This window comes from Rutidosis leptorrhynchoides, chromosome 9, assembly GCF_046630445.1.
Source record: "Rutidosis leptorrhynchoides isolate AG116_Rl617_1_P2 chromosome 9, CSIRO_AGI_Rlap_v1, whole genome shotgun sequence".
NCBI lineage: Eukaryota > Viridiplantae > Streptophyta > Magnoliopsida > Asterales > Asteraceae > Rutidosis > Rutidosis leptorrhynchoides.
In genome coordinates, this window is record NC_092341.1 from 166,250,899 (window position 1) to 166,269,434 (window position 18,536).

Consider the following 18,536-nt stretch of genomic DNA (forward strand, 5'->3'; position numbering starts at 1 on the left):
AGTAACGATATGGTTTACAGTCCCACATGACTATAAAAATTTAGATCCATTAAGAAAATTGGATCTTTATGAAAACATTTGATCTTTTGAAAATTAAATCTAGTTTTTACCCTAGATAAGTTTTCCGGAATAACCCTTTACCGGTGTTTGCAAAATAGTTTTGTGGGTTTGGTGGGTTTCAGATTTGAAAATTTTAGCTCAAAACTTGCGGTTTTGTGTCACCCACTTGCTAACCTTGTATTTGGAAAGCAACACGTCCAGTTTACTTGTTCCGTATATTACCTTTCGGCAAACTACCGTCCGGTTGTAAAGGAAAGCGTTGAACAAGCAACTGTTTAAGGCAATGTCCCGTGACATGCTTTTGATTATGGTCTATAACGTGTCGGACGCAATTACTATCCTTGGTAGGAGCAATAGTAAAGCTCACCCTTATAATTTGTCGGTCTGGCACAAGGTCCTGTCTTTGACCATGTTATGCAACCACCGTTCTTACGGTTGACACCCGATTTGGTTCAGGTGACCTAATGAATTCTAGGTGAATTCCTAGGATTTTACGTTCAATGGTAATGAACGCATTGAAAATAGGGTTTTCAGAAAACAAATCGGTTTGTATTTTTGATCAAAATATTTTCTCGTTTTAAGCTCGAGTTTAGATATCATTGAATTCCATGAGTTTGTAATTCTCAATCTTTAAGGTCAATCTCAAGGATTGAGTAATATCAGGCTTAAAAGCTGATTTTTAATCTTTAAGGAGATTATCCTTTCTGGGGATCTGATTCATTAGTCTTATCCAGCTAATTTGCATAGTGCCCCCCCATTGTACGAGATAAATCCTTCTCATGGTTAGGATAAATCTGACCACTTGGCGACCCTGTTTAATGCTGAGGTCCGTGGATTTCCTGCTGATTTTAGTGATGACTTTTCTAGATTTTTCGTCAACCTACAGCTGGTCTGGACGACAACTTCATGACCTAAATCAAGAAGCGCGTGTCTTTTTCGGAAGACTTTACTTCCTTTTAATGATGGAATTGATTCATCGTGTAGATCCATTTTAATTCATTTAATTGAAAATTTTACTAGAATTGGGTAGTCAGTATATAAGACTAGGGCTGTTCTTTTTTATCAGAGAGCACTAGATTCTAATACAACTACTGCTTTACTAGTATTTTTAATGGTAACCAAGTGTTTAATATAAAAATTTTAAAATCCGAAAGAATTTAACCCCTTCCCACACTTAAGATCTTGCAATGCCCTCATTTGCAAGAAATCAGTAACAATTTAAATTATTGAGGGTGATTAGTGTGAAAATGATTAAATTTTTACCAAAGTTTCCAAATTTATTGGCGTTTGTTTGCTGAATGATAAATGGTGCACGTCATTTGTTCATTCCGTCTTGTTGTTATTTCACATATATTTTGCATCATTGTCGTCAAAATTACTTGCTTTTGCTGAACTTACTGCCAGTCTTTGAAAATGCGTTGTTTTACCCTGTTGTGTACATAAGATAAACTACAAACATATATACATATTTTTGAAGTTTGGTTTATTACCCCACATTCAAAAATTATTAAAATCTAAGAATAAAAGTTAGATAATTATAAAAATGATTACAATATTAACAAAAATATTAAATATATCAATAATTACAAATTACAAAATAATAAAACAAAATAAGTAAACTAAGGATGATATTGGTACCAATAGGGGTTCCACGCATAACCATAAGTGCTATAGAATGCTTCGGCAGGGTCATACGTAGGATATGGTGGCTGCATCTCTATCGACCAAGGAGGGAAGACGGGTTTCGGTGTAGGAATATAGTTTCTACCTATATGTTGGCAATGCGCTATGATCTGGTTCTGATGAACTTGCCAATCTTCAAATGCTCTCTGTCTAGCATTTTCGTATTCCTGAGAAGCTATAAACCTATGCATTTCTTGCATCTCATTCCCCCCTCCTACATTACCTTGTTCCTGGTTTCTCTCTACCTGTGGATGTCTACCATTGTATCGTACTGCGGCGTTATTTCGCCGCTTCAACACTTTCGCACCATGGTATACATTTAAACCTATAGTGTCGCGGGGTTCCGGCTCTTCTACTAATAATCCCCCCCGACTTATATCCACACCGAGATATTCACCAATCAAAGTAATAAAAATACCACCTCCTATTATGCTATGTGGACGCATCCCTCGAACCATAGCTGATAAATAATAACCCACACAATATGGTATACTTACAGCGCTGTGTGGGTCTCGAATACACATATGGTAAAACAAATCTTGTTCATTTACCTTTTCTTTGTTTTTACCCCTTTGTGTAATCGAATTAGCTAAAAACCTATGTATTACTCTTAATTCGGCTCTATCTATATCCAAATAAGAGTAGTTTCCCCCTTTGAAACGGTGATGGCTTGTCATTTGACTCCACACACCGTGTGTATCAAAATTCTCATCTATTTTCCTACCGTTTAGTATCAATCCTCTACAATCGGCAGATGCTAATTCCTCAGGCGTATATATACGTAAAGCCTGAGCCATGTCTAGTAAAGACATGTGGCGCATCGAACCGCCTAACAAAAATCTAACAAAAGAACGATCGGTTAAACTAGCTACCCGATCATTCAACTCTATACTACATAACAACTCTTCACACCATACTTTATATACAGGTCTGCGTATGGTGAATAAACATATCCAGTCATTAAAATAAGAATTACCATACCTCTGTACCAGTAATTCCCTAATTGGCCCGGCCAATTCTACAGCTTCCAAGGGTCCCCATTCTATGACCCTCGGTACCTCAACAACCTTGGAATGAAGAGTATGCAAACCCCGTTGATATTTTGGATAATCTATCCAAAGTCTGTCAAATCGCAGGTTCGGGTGCAACTGTTCCAAGTGCAGATCTGAAAAGGTCATGACTGGATGAGGTACATCCTGCTTGTAGTAGTTATCTACCTCCTGTTGTTCCAAGTTCTCAGCAGGAGCATGGCGGGCTTGGGATGAAGATTCACCCCTTTCATTCTGCAAAACACATCAAACACAAATTTTGTGCATCCAAATATGCATTAGTGTCAGCAAAATCATCAATCAAAATAATTACAATGACATTATCAATTTATATCAAACTTAAGCTTATTTTCACATTTTTATCAAATCTACCCTTTTTCAAATAAGCATATACGAAAATTTTCGCCAAGTTCATAAGCATTCAACTCAAATAACATGTCAAAATAATCATTACTAGCAAATAAACAAGTCTCAAATGGCATTATCTTTCAAAAATCAAGTTCATGAATTTTGGACTTGAAAAAGTCCACTTTAATTCTCAAAATCATGTTTAGGCTCAAAGTTTGGATCATTTAACTACCTAGACATGTTACACTACTCAATTTAGCAACAATTCATGACAAAAATCGGCCATAACCTGTTTATATCAAAAAGCCCCAAATTTGCTCAAGAACACAAACCCTAGATTCTAAAGATTTTGAAGTTTTTGGCTTCAAATCATGTTAACAAGCATCAATCTAGGTTATACATGCATAATATACTAACAATTTAACACTAATTACACTAAAAATTAACAAAATTCAAATTATGAAAATATGCTCAAGAACACACTAAAATTCGGATTTAAAGGTGATTTGGGGTGTAATTGTACCTGTTTTCTTGAGTAATTCTTAGATAAGATCCTCCTCAACATGATTGTAGTGAAAAATTTGAAGATTAACGGTGAAAAATCGAGTTTTTGGGATGATTTTCGTGGGTTTTCTCGGGTTTTTTTTTTTTCCAGTATTTTGGGTGTTTATGTGTTGGTGGGAGTGAACTGATCGTGTGCAGCTGTTTTATTTTTTTCTGTAATTTGGTCCCTCCGCGAGTCGCGGAGGTTTGCACTTCAAACTCCGCGAGTCGCGGAGTTTACCCTTTTTTTTTTTTTTTTTTTTTTTTTTTTTTTTTTTTTTTATAATCTTTAACTTATAACACAATTAAGAAATTAATTTTAAAATTTTGTTTCCCTTGTTATTTAGGACGAGGTCGTTTCGGATTGATGTCCTAGTCCGTCCTTCGACAAAATTTTAAAATTTATCTTTTTGTAGCGATTGTTTTAAAAGCTAAGATTTTTGGGTTTTTTCAATGTTTTTGGCATACTCTAATTCAGTAAGATTAAAAATAATGATAATAAAAGTTCTCGTCCCTTCCTCGGGTAAAGCAATTTCGGTTCAAAGACCTAGTCTTCAACTTACGACGAATTTTAAAAATCATATTCTTAACTTAATGAGATAAAGTAAATTTTTGTTTTTAAATTCACACAACTTAAATATAAAATTCAAAATTAATATTAAAAATTCACACCAAACTCAAAATTTAAAATGCATAAAATTAAAAATTAATATTTTAAAAATTAAAAATTCACACCAAACTTAATTTAAAAATTCATATTATAAATTCACACCAAACTTATATTAATTTTTCAAATATTTATAATTTTAAATATATTGTTTTTACAAAGTTTACAATATTAATTTAAGATTTAAATATTAAGATTAAAAACATGGTAAAAATAAAATTAAAAATCTTTTTGTCTTTTTATCCCACTTTAATCAATCAAATATTATCAAAAATATGCGCCCCTCTTTTCGGTAAAGTAATTTCGGTTCCAAGACCTAATTTAACTCATGACGAATTTTTGAAATATTTTGGGTTGATTGTTTAAAGATATTTATACCTTAAGAATAAACGTTAAATTTCGCAGTGATGTAATAAATTTTTGAAGGATATCAATAATTTCGGTCGCCAAACCTAATTTTATTTAATACCAATTTAATACTTTTTAGCGAACAAATTAGCGTTTATTATCAAAAGGTTAAAAATAAAAATAAAAATAAAAATAAAAACTGTACAGACATACCTGTGAAATAGATTTCTTAGTTATATGATCTATTATATTCATAAGATAGTCGGTTTAATTGGTCTTCCATGGCTGCATAGGCGTAACCTCGAGCATTCATTGTCTTTTCTTCTAAACATATGAACGGTCCGTCTCTGCATAAAGTAACAAATTCGGTATTTGAATAGGTTTGATTATTTGAACATTTACCTCCATGTGACCATTTTCCGCATTTGTGACATTTTTCTAGGTGTCGTGCTCTTCTTTTCGCTGCGGATTTTGATTTTCCTTTACCAAATTGTAACTTATTATCTTCGCATCTGGATTCTTTTCTAACTCCGTCCATTCTTTCTCTGATTACTGATACTAATTCACTCGGTAGTATGTCATTATTACGTTTAGTGATCAAAGCGTGTAGCATTAGACCATGGTTTAGTTCACAGGCAGTCTTCATTTTGTAAAAACCTAAAAAAAAAAATTCAGAATGGGGGGAGAAGGCTAGTTCTTTAGGGTCTGCTAGGGAAAGACCATTCGGGTTCCATTTTCGAGAACTACACGAAAACAGACAATCTAACTCGAACAGAAATACATATTATCCTTTAAAGACTTGATTCTCCCCACACTTAGTTAGCTGTGGTGTCGAAATTGTGATTAACTTCGTTGTCGACTTCCATCGGACCATGTATGTAATGTTTAACTCTGTGACCATTAACTTTAAATTCAATCCCATTTGAATTTATTAATTCTATCGTTCCGTATGGGAAAACTCTTTTGACTATGAATGGTCCAGACCATCTTGATTTCAATTTTCCAGGAAATAGCTTGAATCGTGAATTGAAAAGAAGAACTCTGTCTCCTTCTTTAAATTCTTTCGAACTTCTGATTCTTTTATCATGCCATTTCTTTGTTCTTTCTTTATAGATTAACGAATTTTCGTATGCTTCATGTCTTAATTCTTCTAATTCGTTTAGTTGACTTAATCGTAGACGTCCGGCTTCATGTAAATCAAGATTACATGTCTTCAAAGCCCAAAATGCTTTGTGTTCAATTTCTACTGGAAGATGACATGCTTTTCCATAAACAAGTCTAAAAGGTGTGGTTCCAATTGGAGTTTTGTAGGCTGTTCTAAAAGCCCAGAGTGCATCCTCCAATTTAATGGACCATTCCTTCGGATTTGATCCTACGGTTTTCTCTAGAATACGTTTTAAAGCTCGGTTGGTATTTTCAACATGTCCACTTGTTTGTGGATGATATGCGGTGGAGATTTTATGAGTTACTCCATATCTTTTAAGAACTTTCTCAAGTTGATTATTACAGAAATGAGTACCCCGATCACTTATTAAAGCTTTCGGTGTTCCAAACCTTGCAAAAAGACGTTTTAAAAAATTGACTACAACTCGTGCATCGTTAGTTGGGAGAGCTTGTGCTTCCGCCCATTTAGATACATAATCAATGGCTACGAGTATATATAGATTATTATGAGATTTTGGAAATGGACCCATAAAGTCAATACCCCAAATGTCAAATACTTCACATACTTGGATGACATTTTGTGGCATTTCATCACGTTGACTTATTCTTCCGGCCCTTTGACATGCATCACAGGATTTGCAAAGAAGGTGTGCGTCTTTGTAAATTGTAGGCCAATAGAATCCAGCTTCATAAACTTTTCTTGCTGTTAGTTGAGGCCCATAATGCCCTCCTGTGGGTCCTGTGTGACAATGGTTTAAAATTTTACTAGCTTCATCTCCAAATACACATCGGCGTATTATTCCATCGGGACAACTTTTAAACAGATGTGGATCTTCCCAGAAATAGTGTTTTATATCACTGAAGAATTTCTTTCGTCTTTGGTACGATAATCCTTTTTCAAGGAATCCACAAACTAAGTAGTTTGCATAGTCTGCAAACCATGGGATTTCTTTATAATCTATCTTCAACAGATATTCATCAGGAAAGTTGTCTTGTATGGCCGATTCATTTAGAACTTCTAATTCGGGATTTTCAAGACGAGAAAGATGATCAGCGGCGAGATTTTCTGCTCCTTTTTTATCTCGGATTTCAATATCAAACTCTTGTAAGAGTAAGATCCAACGGATTAATCTTGGTTTAGCATCTTGTTTTGAAAATAGGTATCTAAGAGCAGAATGGTCGGTATAGACCACCGTTTTTGCTAGAACGAGATATGATCGAAATTTGTCAAAAGCAAAGACAATAACAAGGAGTTCTTTTTCAGTAGTTGTATAGTTCGTTTGTGCTCCTTGTAATGTCTTACTAGCATAATATATAGGTTGAAATCGTTTTTCAATCCTTTGTCCTAAAACGGCTCCCATTGCAAAATCACTTGCATCGCACATTAGTTCAAATGGTAGATTCCAATTTGGTGTTATCATGATCGGCGCATTAGTGAGTTTTTCTTTAAGAATATTAAAAGATTTGATACATTCATCTGAAAAGATGAATGGCGCATCCTTTTCTAGGAGTTTATTCATAGGAGTGGCAATTTTAGAAAAATCTTTTATGAAACGTCGGTAAAAACCGGCATGCCCTAGAAAACTCCTAACTCCTCTAACATTTGTGGGATGTGGAAGTTTAGCAATTACATCTACTTTAGCTCTATCCACTTCAATTCCTTCTTTTGAAATTTTATGTCCAAGAACGATGCCTTCTTTAACCATGAAATGGCATTTCTCCCAATTAAGTACTAGATTTGATTTTTCGCATCTAATTAGCATTCGTTCCAGATTAATTAGACATGATTTAAATGTATCACCGAAGACTGAAAAGTCATCCATGAATACTTCCATGCATTCTTCTATCATGTCGTGAAAAATCGCCATCATACACCTTTGAAAGGTTGCAGGGGCGTTACAAAGTCCAAATGGCATGCGTTTGTAAGCAAAAGTACCATAAGGGCACGTGAATGTGGTTTTCTCTTGGTCCTCGGGTGCTATTGGAATTTGAAAATATCCGGAAAATCCATCTAGAAAACAATAATAACTATTTCCGGCTAATCTTTCCAACATTTGATCTATGAAAGGTAAGGGAAAGTGATCTTTTCTGGTGGCGTCATTTAATTTTCTATAATCAATACATACACGCCATCCTGTTACAGTCCTAGTAGGAATAAGCTCATTTTTCTCATTTGTGATGACAGTCATGCCACCCTTCTTAGGTACGCATTGAACTGGGCTTACCCATGGACTATCAGAAATTGGATATATTAAACCTGCATCTAGTAGTTTAATAATCTCTTTCTTAACTACATCTTGCATATTAGGATTCAGTCTTCGTTGGCGTTGCACATACGTTTTATGACCTTCTTCCATAAGGATTTTATGTGTGCAATACGAAGGACTTATTCCTTTTATATCATGAATCTTCCATGCAATGGCTGGTTTATGAGCTTTCAACACAGAAATGAGTTGTGATTTCTCATTTTCAGTAAGAGAAGACGATATTATTACAGGTAATTCAGATTCACCATGTAAATAAGCGTATTCCAAATGGTTTGGAAGTGGCTTTAACTCTAATTTTGGAGGTTCTTCTATCGATGATTTATATCGATATCTGTCTTCTTCTTTTAGCATTTGAATTTCTTCTGTTGTTGGTTCATATCCATTAGCTATAAGTGTAGCTAACATTTCAGCTTCATCAATTGGTTCATTACTTTCTCCTAAAGAACATTCTCCTGTTCCTTGTAATTCTGGAAATTCTTCTAATAATTCTGCATGTGCATCTATAGTTTGAATATAATAACATGTATCATCTGCAGATTGTGGTTGTTGCATTGCTCTATCAACTGAAAAGGTAACACTCTCATCCTCTATACTTAGGGTCAGTTTCTTACCGAACACGTCTATCATTGCTTTAGCCGTGTTTAAGAATGGTCTTCCTAATATTAGAGGAACTTGAGAATCTTCTTCCATATCCAAAACAACAAAATCTACTGGAAATACTAAAGTACCAACTTTAACTAGCATGTTCTCCATTATCCCTCTAGGATATTTTATTGATCTATCGGCTAGTTGTATGCTTATTCTGGTTGGTTTCAATTCTCCAAGGTCTAGTTTAGCGTATAGTGAATACGGCATTAGATTTATACTAGCACCTAAGTCTGCCAATGCTTCTATTGAACTAAGACTACCCAGAAAACATGGAATTGTGAAACTTCCTGGATCAGATAGTTTTTCTGGTATCTTATTCAACAGCACTGCTGAACAATTAGCATTCATAGTAACAGCCGAGAGTTCTTCCATTTTCTTTCTATTCGTGATTAGATCTTTCAAGAATTTAGCATATCTAGGCATTCCTGAAATCACATCAATGAAAGGAAGATTTACATTTATCTGTTTAAACATATCCAAGAATTTGGATTGCTCGGCTTCAAGTTTTTCTTTCTTCATTTTACTCGGGTAAGGAAGTGGTGGTTGATATGGTTTAACATAAGGTTTATCCTTAACTGTGTTATCTTTATTAACCTTTTCAACTACCGGTTCTTTTTCCTTATCTTGATCAGGTTGTGGTTCTTGTGGAGTAGGAATAGTTTCATCAGAAGTTACAGGTATTTCAGGTGATTTAAGTGTTGTACCACTTCTTGTGGTAATAGCTTTAGCTGTTTCATTCCGGGGGTTAGCATTTGTATCACTCGGTAGACTTCCCGGTTTTCTTTCACCTATTAACCTTGCTAGGTTACTTACTTCTTGTTCCAGATTTTGAATAGAAGCTTGTTGATTTCTAAATGCTTGAGCATTTTGTTCATTGGTTTGTTTTTGAGATGTGAAAAACTGCGTTTGAGTTTCAACTAGCTTCGTCATCATATCTTCTAAATTCGGCTTTTTATCATCGGTTTGTTGTGGTGGTTTGTTTTGAAAATTAGGTCTTTGCTGATTGTAAGTATTATTGGATACTTGTTGATTGCTAGGACCTTGTTGGTTGTTGTATGGAATATTTCGGTTATAATTCTGGTTTTGATTGTAAATCGGTCTTGGCGGTTGATAATTATTCTGATAATTATTTCCAGGCCTTTGGTTTATGTATGAAATATTCTCTCTTTGTTCCATTGTTAATTCAATGCTTAGACAATCTTTTGTCAAATGTGGTCCTCCACACTGCTCACAACTAATTCGTATAGCATGAATATCTTTAGTCATCTTTTCCATTCGTCTCTCGAAAGCATCTATCTTTGCGGAAATGGAATCTAAGTCATGGCTAGAATCGGCTCTAGCTGCTTTAGATGATCTAATGATGTCTTTTTCTTGATGCCACTCATGTGAGTGGGAAGCAGTATTATCAATAATTTTGTAAGCATCAGTTTCGGTTTTCTTCATAATAGAACCACCAGCTGCTATATCTATGTCTTTTCTTGTAGTGATGTCGCATCCTTGGTAGAATATTTGTACTATTTGACAGGTGTCTAAACCATGTTGCGGACATCCTCTTAACAACTTTCCATATCTTGTCCACGCCTCATATAGAGTTTCATTCGGCTTTTGTGTGAACGTAACAATTTCTGCTTGAAGTCTTACTGCTTTAGATGCAGGAAAGAATTGTTTAAGAAATTTGTCAATTAAAACGTCCCATGTATCGATCGCCCCTTCAGGTAACGATTCCAACCAATCTTTGGCTTCTCCCTTTAAAGTCCAGGGAAATAACATGAGATATATCTGTTCATCCTCCACTTCTCGTATTTTAAATAGTGTGCAGATCCTATTAAAGGTACGTAGATGTTCATTTGGATCTTCCTTCGGCGCACCACTAAATTGGCATTGATTAGTTACCATGTGTAGAATTTGTCCTTTGATTTCATAATCTGGCGCATTAATGTCTGGATGAGTAATTGCGTGACCTTGGCCAGTGCGTTTAGCTCTCATTCGGTCTTCCATACTTAAAGGTTCCAGATTCTCCATAATTGAATTTGTTGACTCGGTATCACTAGATGATTCTGATTTAATAGTTCGTTCCTCAACAATCTCTGTTTGAATGATTGGTGGTTCCGGAGGAAAGTTTAGTGGTTCAGGATCTATGAACCGTTCCTGAATATTTTCTGGATTCTCAATTGTGAGGTCGGGTTCAAAAAATGGATTATCGGAAATTTGAACTGAAGTACTTGGTTGACTGGATGACGATTCTAAAGAAAAATCAACGGCGGTTATATTTGTTAAACGATGTCTTGATCGAGTTACAGGTGGTGAACGTACAAAAGGTGATGAACGTCTTGCTCGGTGCATTCACTGAATATCCTATTAGTTTTTAAAAAGGAAAGAAAAATTATAATAAGTTATCCAATCAATAGACTTTTCTGATTTTGCCCACGTTTCGAATAGCCAAAAGATGCAGCAGAGGGGCAGGATTCGTTTGGTCTCAATCTAATTGAGGACTGTTTGGCTCCAATAACCCGGTCCACGTACAAATCCAACTATTACTACGAACCAGAAAATTTTGATGTCTATCAATTTAACCACTCAAAATAAATTTTCGTAATTTTAAGAAATTTAGATAAGAAGTAGAAAAATTTTAAGTCCTAAAAACTAGAATGGCGAGAAATAAGAGAGAAAAAGAGTTCGTCGCAAAAGGTCGAAAAAGAAAAATGGTTGAAAAATAAAAGGTGACGGAAAAATAAAAGAAACTTATAAAAACTTAAAAATACTTAACTAATTTAACCTTATTACTACAACTAACTTAAAATTATAATCGCAAATTGATATTACTAATTGGAATGATAATTGATACATAGTAAACGGTCTAAAAATATTAAAGCTTACAGGAAAAACTAAATTCCAAATGGAAATAACTTAAAAAGAAACTAAAACTTAAAAAGGGCGTCGCAAAATTCTAAAGCACCTAAATCTTAGTCTAAAGAAAAAGCACTTAAGGAATTCTACGGCAAAGCCTAAAAATCTAGGAGTAAAAATAACTATAGCAAAAACTAAGTTTAAAATTAATTATGAGCTAAAAAATACAAAAGTTACGCTACAACGATTAAAAAGGGACAAAATATAAAAATATACAAAAAGTTGTAAAAAGTACAATTTTTATAAAAATATTATTTTTATGTTATTTATTTAATAAACTATTAATTTTACAATTTTAATAAAACTAATTAAACAAAATACATAAATATAAAGTAAAAAGTAAAAATAAAACTAAAATTAATAATAATAATAATAATAATTAAGTTAAATAATAATAATAATAAATTATAACCCGTAATCAATGCGAAATTAGGGTTTTTGTCCGTGTGTCAGAGGGCCTCCGCGAGTCGCGGCAAATAAAGAGGAAAACCCCGCGAGTCGCGGGGTTCAGGAATTCTGCTGACAGCTTTCACTTTTTACGCGTTTTTCTTTATTTTTTTTTTTTTTTATTTTGTTTTCTGTTTTTTTAAGTAAATAAAAGATATTAAAATTAAAACTTATATTTTTATAAACTAAAATAAAAATAAAGAAACTTATAAAACTTAAATATTTAACAAAATCCTAAAAATACTAATATTTTTGTTTTTCTTTTTATATTTTTCGAATTTTTAAAACGTAATTTTACAAAAATGACTTTTAATAAAAGTAGATAAAAATCTTTTTTTTTTTTTTATTTTAGCGTTGCGCTTCCGGCTTTTAAGATAGTTCCCCGGCAGCGGCGCCAAAAATACTTGATGTGCAACGAGGTGTATATAAAATAGTTATTATTTTACTAGGAAAACACTATTAAATACGATATAATTTTACACAAGATATTTATTTATTTATAGAATGGATATACTTAAACCTTGCTACAACACTTATAGGCAGTGTACCTAATCGTACAGTAGTGTAGTTTTTAGTAAGTCCGGTTCGTTCCACAGGGAAATCTTTAAACAAAGCTCAACGCTATATTAGTTTACTTTTATAAAAATACAAATATATATATATATATAGGTAATATTATTATTATAAAGGGGGGTTTTTACCGTTTAATGACCGGTTTGTCGATTTTAAAACTTTAGTCGCAGTTAAAACCTAATGTAAAATATAAAATAAGACTTAAATTAAAGCGTAAAGTAAATAACGATAATGAAATTGCGAATAATAAAAATACGATAAAATAAACTTGCGATAATTAAAAAGTACGATAATTAAAAGTGCGATTAAATAAAATAACAATAAATAAAAGTGCAATAATTAGAAGTGCAATTAAATATAAAATAAAGGAAATTAAATATGATATAAAAGAATTATGTTTATTTAAACTTCAGTAATCATGATGTTTGACGTGTTGATTTTAGTTTTATGCCCATGGGTTAATTGTCCTTTGTCCTGGATTATTCAATATGTCCGTCTGGTTTTTGTCCATAACAGTCCATCAGTCATAAATATAAATTGCAAGTGTCCTTGTCAAATTATTATTATACCCGAAGATAAATATTCCAACTAATTGGGGATTCGAATTGTAACAAGGTTTTAATACTTTGTTTAATGAATACACCAGGTTATCGACTGCGTGTAAACCAAGGTTTTACTACTTTGTTAACAATTACACCAATTACCCTTGAATGTAATTTCACCCCTGTTTTAATTATTCTAGTGGCTATTAATCCATTCCCGTGTCCGGTTAAATGAACGATTATTCGTATATATAAATACCCCGCCCATCGTGTCCGATCGAGTGTATATGGTAATTTATAGGGACGCCCAATTGTAAATCTTTATATTAACATTAACAAACTTTCATTTAGTTAAACAAATATAAAGCCCATTATTAGCCCATAGTCTAGTTTCCACAAGTGTCGTTCTTTTGTCCAAACCCCAATTATGGTACAAAGCCCAATTACCCAATTTTAGTAATTAGCCCAACATCATGATTACTTCGTTTTAAACAAGCATAATAATAACTTAGCTACGAGACATTAATATAAAAAGGTTGAACATAACTTACAATGATTAAAAATAGCGTAGCGTTACACGGACAGAATTTCGACTTACACCTTTACAACATTCGCTAACATACCCTTATTATTAGAATTATAATTAAAATTAAAATATAAATTATAAATATAAATATATTACGTATATATTGAGAGAGAGATTGAGAAAAAAGATGATAAATTCGATCAGAATTCGGTTGGCTTTATAGCCAGAAGTGAAATTTGGGGCTCCGCGACTCGCGGCCAAATACCCTTAAAACTCCGCGAGTCGCGGAGAGGTATTTTCAGTTTACACCCTTGGAGTTTCCTGCTGCCGACGGTTTTAAATATATATATATAATATATATATAATTAATATAATTAATTATATATTATATTATATTTATATATATAGTTAACTTGTAATTTTTAGTCCGTTGCGTCGAGCGTTAAGAGTTGACTCTGGTCCCGGTTCCGGATTTTTGAACGTCCTCGCGTACAATTTAATATCTTGTACTTTGCGTTTTGAATCTTGTACTCTTGTGATTTTGAGACGTTTCTTATCAATAATTGGAACCTTTTTGATTGTCTTTTGTTCTTTTGAGCTTTTTGGTCGTTTGCGTCTTCAAATCGTCGAATCTGTCTTTTGTCTTCACCTTTTATTATTTAAACGAATATCACTTGTAAATAGAACAATTGCAACTAAAAGCTTGTCTTTCTTGAGGAATAATGCTATGAAATATATGTTCGTTTTTAGCATTATCAGCAAGCTAGGCCAAACTTTTACCCTTGTCCTTCGGTGCCCCACAATTTGCGCCACCTACACATACCGCATACAAGAAAGCATCACTTAAGCAAGAATACCCAATCGAGCATAAACTAGCATGTTAATTTCATAAACGAGTATATATAACACGCTATGCTACCGAATCCATCATACACATATCCAAATGGTTAACCATTCCCAATTATGCCGATCATCAAATGAATGGCACCAACAACCTGTGTACATGGCCAACAAAGGAGTCTCCCAGATGGCACCACCATGTACACCCGAATGTGGTCAACAAAGAGTGTGGTCTCATTTGGGAACACTCCCCACAACCTTATAAGTGGCCAACAAAGAGTGGATTTCAATGTAATCGCACTCACCACTTTCCCCCAAGCACAATGTGGCCAACAAAGAGCGAGTCGTTATTAGAGACAACACTCAGCACAATGCATCAAGTGGCTAACAAAGAGTAAAATCCTGCACAATTGGATAGTACTCGCCACTAAACCCGCAAGCAAACAAATTATCTACATCCACATATAAATAACCCACTCACCTTGAGCAATTAGATGAGTCAAAACCCAAGCTAGGACTTCAAGATTGTTCCAAAAGCGAGTTACCTAGCATAAATCACACAACATTAAGGTATGCACACTAATAGCTTGACCCGAAACCTACAAGTGAAACTTTGACCCAAATTGCACCCAAAATACCCACCAAGACAAACAAGATCCAATACCCCCAAATCACTATACACTAGTGATTTGGTCCCAAAGTCAACCCAAAACAACTTATGGTCAAGGGTTATAAGCACTTCCTAACCCAATTTGACCAATTCACCCATTTTGACTCAATTAGGGTTTACACCCAAAAATCAACTACCAAGAACACCGATTTGTGTTCCATTCACCAACAAAATCACTAACACATGTGATTATACCCAAATTGTAAGTCTATACATGATTAACTCGTTTTCCAACCCAAAACCCAGCAACAAGGGTCAATCAACATCCATACTATCTCCAAACACCCATTTGTGAGCTAGATGAGTTAAATCAAGAACATGTACTCCCAAAACCCAACCCTAAATTGAAAGAAGACCGAAGTTAGGACTCACCACTAGTATTACCTGGTAGTTAGAAGCAAGATGAATGAGATTAATGCTTGCACTTTGGTGACATTCCACCTTCCCTTCCAAATCAAGCTCTCTATTACTAGAACTTTCTCACTCCAGTTTGTATGTGTTTTAGGAAGATGAAGAATGAGTGGTTGAGGTTACATCTACTCATTTAGTCTCAAAAACCAACATCATAAATTACCAAAAAGCCCCTCTCCTTTTAATTTACAAATTAAAATAAAGACCAATTTCCCCCATATAAGAGCGGCACTCCTGTACCTAGGAGCGGCGCTCCTAGCCCTGTTCCTTGAAAATTTGGGTCATTACACTGTTGCAGAATTGACTAACATGAAAGAGACAACATCTAAGACCTCTCACATAGGACACACGCTTAATGGTTACATAATTTAACACATAATCTCCATATCCTTCGATTGTTGCAATTTCATCATTTCCAAAGCAAACAGTACCTAAGAACTAGTTAACATAGTTTGTCAACATGGATTTATCACCAGTCATGTGTCTGGAGCAACCAAAATCCAAATACCAAACACATGCTGGGATAACCTGCAAAAAAGAGTTAATCACATGTTTTAGGTACCTCAATTATCTCGGGTTCCTTGTTTACAGACAGTTTCAGAGAATTTAAATCATTAACTTCTTGAGATGGTTCATTCAATAAATTCTGAACATTGATTAAAATACACGAATCATGGTTTTGGTGACCAAAATACAGACATCTAGTACATCTAGTACATTTTAATGACCCTGACTGAGAAGCAAGACTTGACAATGCTTGGACTGTTTCAATCTTGGGTTTCCACTCTTTCATAATGCTTTATTTTGGTTTAGGTCCTGTGGAATTTAAAATGCCAAATTTAGACTCAGTTTGAAAATGATTCATGTTGTGAAGTAATGATTGTCTAGCCTTTTATGCTCGTTTGTGAAGATTTCGCTTTTGAGTCTTTGTTAAACCACCAGATACCCTTTAAGTAACATTGTTGGAGGCGAAGTTCTCCTTATAGTTAAACTTTCTATGTTGCAGGTTTCTGATGGTTTTGGGGTTTGGTTTCAGTGACCTACCACTTTCACTCTGAGAAGAGTTAGAGTGGTTGGTGGTTTTGGGGACAATAGTGTTCCTTGTACCACCCCTCCTGTCTGGATTAGACGGTGCAGGGTGATTTAGAACCTTTCTTGCTGAATAGTCATACCCACCCTGTGCTTGGATTATTCTTCGTACACAGTTGTTTGGCTTTCTCAGCAAGGTTGCGGAAGGTGGTGGTTTGTGATCGCACCCCTTTTGGTAACAATCATTTCTATTCGGGAGCCAACATTAGGGTTCTTTAAAATGTTGACAACTGGGATTACAGGTTTCCTTGAGTTCACTACTGTAGTGTAAGGGAAACATTGGTGGTGTGGAGGGAGAACTCGTTGAGAATAAGTTGGTACCCATGGTATAAATTTTTCTTTGATTGGTTCATTATCCTTTTTGAGTAAAGAGTCTTGTTTAGGACAGAGTGGTATTGATGGACTAAAAGTTTTTTTTAGAAATTTCAGTGTCTCTTTTCATTAAAACTTTCACTAGTAAATCAATGTTGTCCTTTTCAATAAGTTCAACATGTTTTCTAGAGCCTTTTAGTTCAAGTTTTAAATTAACGGTTTCTTCCCTTAGTGTATTAATGAGGGCATTTGATGATCCTTCGGTGAAAGAGTCATTCATATGACTTGGTTGTGGGTCTCGTGAGACTGTGATCTTTGAGATCATTTCACAGAAAGTAGTCACTTGACTAGCAATTTGCTTTTCAAGTTTATGCACGTCACATGCAAGTCTAACATTGGTGGACTCAGTGAGTGAGATTTGGTGTTGCAAGGCCTTAATGATCATTTGAAATTTAAGTTCATTGTTAAAATATTTCATTTTATTTTCATCAAGTTCCTTTTCTAAACTGATAATGTATTTTTCTAAAACCAAATTTGGTAAATAGACAATACGCTTTTTACCTTCTAAACTTTCACTCTCATTAAACATCTCAAGTATACTCTCGTATGAAAATGAATTATTCTTTTTCAAATAAAGGGAATTTATTTTATCATAAATTTGAACAATTTCTCGTTTCATTTTTATTGATCTTTTAGCCAATGCCTCCTCAATCTCACTGTTTAACACAAATGTTAGTCGTGTGGGTAATCCTATCTTCAGGTATCTACTATCAAATAGACAGGGTTTAGCTTTGGCCACCTTGGTCAGAGTAAGGTTGTGACGACCCAGAAATTTCCGACCAAATTTAAACTTTATCTTTATATTATTCCGACACGATAAGCAAAGTTTGTTAAGTTTAAATCTCAAGGATTTTAAAACTGTGTCATATTCATTTAACCTTGACCAGACCTTGACGATTCATGAACCATTATAATTAGATAAGAATATATACGTGTATATATGTGTATATATATTATAACTTGAAAACATAAACAAGGTATTAGGTATAATACTTTACATGATCGTATTTACCGACGGAATTAAAAGATGATACCAAATAATTGAGTTATCAGATTCATTATGATATGATTTACGTGTCTCTGTTGAGAGGTCCATTTTGATTTAAGAAATCTTTCCATTTTAACGATATTCGGAAAATAATGATAAGTGATTTTCAAGAAAGGACAATGTGTCCATTAAAATGAGTTAGTCAAAAGGTTAGTGGAGATTCTTATTTAATTTTTAAAAACATACTTTTCAGTGATTGACTCGTGTCCCTTTGCAACTTAATTATTTAGTTTTCATAATATTAAGAACATTATTTGATATAATAACTTCTATTATTAAAATGAGTTTAAAGTATAAACGTTACGTGTTATAATATTTTCTAAACCAATTTAAA